Here is a 5,071-nt window from a genome sequence, read left to right on the forward strand (position 1 = left end):
TTAATGGAGATCACAGCCAGCATCCAAGACGACCCCTAAAGATCCCCACTTTCTGATATTCACATTTTTTGGTGTGCGTAGCATTCTCCCACAATCGGCTTCCCAAGTGGTGTTAGTGGTAAAGAACCTGCCTGCCATCGCAGGAAGTGTAAGAGATGGAGGGTCGGTCGTCCCTTGAGTTGGGAAGATCAACTGGAGGAGGGCATGGCAATGCACTCTAGTATTCTTGTCTGGAGAATCCCATGGATAGAGGAGCCTGGCAGGCTACAGTCCATGGGATTACAAAGAACCAGACACAACTGAAACAACTTAGCCCACACTCACTCCCACAACGGCGCAAACGTCATGGTATGCTCTGTGTGACCAACAGAATAGAGCAAACGTGCTGCTATGTCTCTTCTGAGGCCAGAGGCTTCCTGCTGTCTCTCTCAGATCAGTCACTCTGAGTGAAGCCAGTTGCCATGTCTTGAGGCAGCCTTGTGGAGAGGGCGCCCGTATCCAGGCGCCCGTATCCAAGAATCAAGGCCACCAGCCACCAGCCATGTGAGTGAGCTTTATGGGAAGCAGAGCCTTAGGCGAGTATTCAGTATTTGCAGCCCCAGCTAACAGTTTGATTATAATCTCGTGAGGAATCCTGAGCCAGAAACAAGTCAGCTAAGCTTGTCTCAGATTCCTGAGTCTTAAAATTGTACAAGATAATAAATAAATAAATGTTTTAAGTTGCTAAGTTTTAAGATAATCTGCTGTATAGCAGTAGATAACTAATAGAGAAGACATACATGAAACTCAGTAGTCTCATTCATCAATAAGCATTGTTTTAAAAACATTTTGTACGTGCTATCCTTCCAGTATAATTAAAGTCAATCTATATTATAAAAATTGGAGAGGAAAATGGCAACCCACTCCTGTATTCTTGCCTGGAGAATCCCATGGACAGAGGAGCCTGGCAGGCTACATGGGGTCCAGGCTACAGTCCATGGGGTCGCAAAGAGTCAGACGTGACTGAGTGACTAAACAACAAATATTATAAAAATTACATGTTGAAATGATTTATTAATTTTGACACCACTCTGGTCTTATACTGTTCCCAGAGGCCTTTTATCTTTTTTTTTTTTTTTAATATTTATTTATTTGGCTGCACTGGGTCTTAGTTGAGGCATGCTGAATCTAGTTCCCTGACCAGGATTGAATTCTGGGCTCCCTGCACTGGGAGCATGGAGTCCAAGTCACTGGACCACATAGGAAGTCCCCTACCTAACTTCTTTATGACTTCTTATACTTTTATACTACTGTATGTTTTTCTGACTCATTCTTTGTTCCATAAAGCATTGAAGAATCTGTCTCCATATCAGTATTTTAAACACTGGTGTCTGAATATATCCCTGACATAGAGTACTTGGACTATTTCATCACCACCTTTTCCTGTATAGGTGATTATTTTAACATGGCTCATAAAAAAGCATGACTCATTTGTGAGAGTATCATACTTCTCATTACCTCCATTTTTTAAAAATCGGAGTATAATTGTTTTACAATGTTGTGTTAGTTTCTGCCGTACAACAACATGAATCATATGTGTATGTATATGTATATCCCTTCCCTTATGAGGCTCCTTCCTACCTCACTGCCATATCTCTATTTAAACTGAGATCATATCCTCTTTTTTCTGTTCTAAAACTAGTTTTTTTTCTTTTTACTATGCTGAAAAGCCAGTTTGACATTGTTTTTTGTTATTTGTAACTGAAAGAAAACCAGCTGATAAATGTATCCAGTGTCATCAGAGTCTACACTTTAGAAAGAAATGTTTCCTCTTCTGCTTGAATCAAATGATGGCCAAGTTTTGGTATCCTGTTTCCACTCTAAAAGACCATCTTTTCACCTACAACAAAACACCGGTACCATGCTTCATGTTGGTACTGATCCTCTCATTGTTGTAGGCAGTAAATGTTTCAGTTTTGTAGAAAACAAAAACCAAAAGGGCTGTCTTTTACTCAGATGACTGACACTGCATATCCATCCTTTCAGAAGAGGGTCACTTGAGGTCCATAGGAATTTGATCCGAATTCTAAGTCCAAATACAACCGTTCTAAAGGACTTACTAACATGAAGTCTTTCTGTTTCACAACCCAATAAGCTTATGGTGAAAGACAATATATATAGAGAGAGTTCTTTTTGTTTAGTTGCTCAGTCATGTCTGACTGGGTGAGCCCATGGACTGTAGCCTACCAGGCTCCTCTGTCCATGGGGATCACCAGGCAAGAACACTGGAGTGGGTTGCCATTTCCTTCTCCAGGGGATCTTCCCAGCCCAGGGATAGAACCCGTGTGTCCTGTAAGTCTCTTGCATTGCAGGTGCATTCTTGACCGCTGGGCCGCTGGGTAAGTCCCACTGTGTGTGTGTATATTTTATATTTACTTATTTCCTGTGTCAGGTCTTAGTTGCGGCATGTGGGATGTTCTGTTATGGCACACAGACTCTAATTGCAGCATGCAGGCTTAGTTGATCCGAGGCACATGAGAGCCTAGTTCCCCAACCACGGGTCAAACCTGGGCCCCCTGCATTGGGAGCTTGGAGTCTTAGGCACTAGACGACCAGGGAAGTCCCAGAAAGGCAATAGTTTTAGAAGTCCACTATGTTTTACACAACCTAGCTCCTGCAGTACTCTTTGGTGTATGTTTCTAAAAGATGGGAAATGAACGCCATCCGTCAGAGTAAATTCATGAAGCAGCCTCAAGAAGAACAAACGAGAACCCACGGGACCTGGTGTGAAGAACAATCTAGATCGCTTCTTTCTCTTAGTAGGCTTGAACCACCTGGACTAGATTCTACCTGCCTAGGTTTAGGTGGAGTAGGCCCTTTAGAACTCGTCCTGGCCCAAACTTGAAAATGGTTCTGAAGTCACAAAGACTCCAGAATCTAGGAAGGTAATAGGAATTTAAGAAAACATATGCTTAGGTAGTTACAGAATTGAATACCACCTGATCAGGGCATGTGTGGAGATTTTTTTAAAGCTGATTTGCAACTTTTTGTTTTTCAGTCGTTCAGTGGTGTCTGACTCTTTGTGACCCCAGGCACTGCAGCAAGCCAGCCTTCCCTGTCCTTCACTATCTCCTGGAGTTTGCTCAAACTCATGCAACTTTACTAAAGATTTAAATCAGTACATTTGAAATGCAACTCTGAAATGTTGACATTAGTAATTTAACCCCAATAGCTTTCAAATGCCTATATTTTTTGAAAGCTCTATACATGTTTGACTCTCTGTGAAGTAAAAGCTTACAGGATGATAGAGAAACAAGCTGCATTAGTGTGAGTCCCCTCTCATGTCTGGGAAGGCAGCTCAAAGCATGTGCATCTTAATGGCAGGTCAACAGTAACATCTTCATAGATACGTGTTTTGCTCATAGATATTCCTCTGTAATCAAGTTTAAAAATCTCGGGAAATTTTTTTTTTTTTAAACATTTATTTATTCGGCTGCTCTGGGTCTTAGTTGCAGCATGCAGGATCTTTAGTGGTGACATGTGGGATCCAGTTCCCCAACTAGAGATCAAATTTGTGCTCCCTGCATTGGAAGCACAGAGTCTTAGCCAATAGACCACTAAGTAAGTCCCTCAGGGAATCTCACAATACTTAGTACTTTCAACAGTGATGAGATTTGAGACCATGATAGAAGCTTTGACTTGTCCCCTAATATCTCTTCATCCTTTTTCCTCAGTACTGAAACTGCATGTTCCAGCTTCCCCTGTAGTTTAGTGTAGCTAGGTGACTACGCTTTTGTCAGCAGGATGAAAGCAGAAATGGTATATATAAACGTTGGGAAAGTTTCTTAAAGAGAATACATGTTCCCTTTGTCCTCTCATCTGCTGGTAGGAATGTAAGCATAATGGCTAGAGCTCCAGCAGCTCTCTTAGACCATGAGGTGACACTGGGAATGGAGGCTGGTATCTTTCAAATGCCCATGTACTTGATAGCATAAATAAATACATGGGTGACTTTCTTGGCTGGAATAAGGAGGCTCCATCTGTCCCCATAAAGTACCAGAGCAGCTCTAGACTAACTTTGGACTTCTTAAACATGAGAGGGAAATACCAATTTTTGTTTCAGATCAGATCAGATCAGTCGCTCAGTCGTGTCTGACTCTTTGCGACCCCATGAATCGCAGCACGCCAGGCCTCCCTGTCCATCACCAACTCCCGGAGTTCACTCAGACTCACGTCCATCGAGTCAGTGATGCCATCCAGCCATCTCATCCTCTGTCATCCCCTTCTCCTCCTGCCCCCAATCCCTCCCAGCAGTCAACTCTTCGCATGAGGTGGCCAAAGTACTGGAGTTTCAGCTTGCGCATCATTCCTTCCAAAGAAATCCCAGGGCTGATCTCCTTCAGAATGGACTGGTTGGATCTCCTTGCAGTCCAAGGGACTCTCAAGAGTCTTCTCCAACACCACAGTTCAAAAGCATCAATTCTTCGGCGCTCAGCCTTCTTCACAGTCCAACTCTCACATCCATACATGACCACAGGAAAAACCATAGCCTTGACTAGACGAACCTTTGTTGGCAAAGTGATGTCTCTGCTTTTGAATATACTATCTAGGTTGGTCATAACTTTCCTTCCAAGGAGTAAGCGTCTTTTAATTTCATGGCTGTAGTCACCATCTGCAGTGATTTTGGAGCCCAGAAAAATAAAGTCTGACACTGTTTCCACTGTTTCCCCATCCATTTCCCATGAAGTGGTGGGACCGGATGCCATGATCTTCGTTTTCTGAATGTTGAGCTTTAAGCCAACTTTTTCACTCTCTACTTTCACTTTCATCAAGAAGCTTTTGAGTTCCTCTTCACTTTCTGCCATAAGGGTGGTGTCATCTGCATATGTGAAGTTATTGATATTTCTCCCGGCAATCTTGATTCCAGCTTGTGCTTCTTCCAGCCCAGCGTTTCTCATGATGTACTCTGCATATAAGGTAAATAAACAGCGTGACAATATACAGCCTTGACGAACTCCTTTTCCTATTTGGAACCAGTCTGTTGTTCCATATCCAGTTCTAACTGTTGCTTCCTGACCTGCATACAAATTTC

The sequence above is a fragment of the Bison bison genome, unplaced genomic scaffold (assembly GCF_000754665.1).
Source record: "Bison bison bison isolate TAMUID 2011002044 unplaced genomic scaffold, Bison_UMD1.0 scf7180017864481, whole genome shotgun sequence".
Classification (NCBI taxonomy): domain Eukaryota; kingdom Metazoa; phylum Chordata; class Mammalia; order Artiodactyla; family Bovidae; genus Bison; species Bison bison.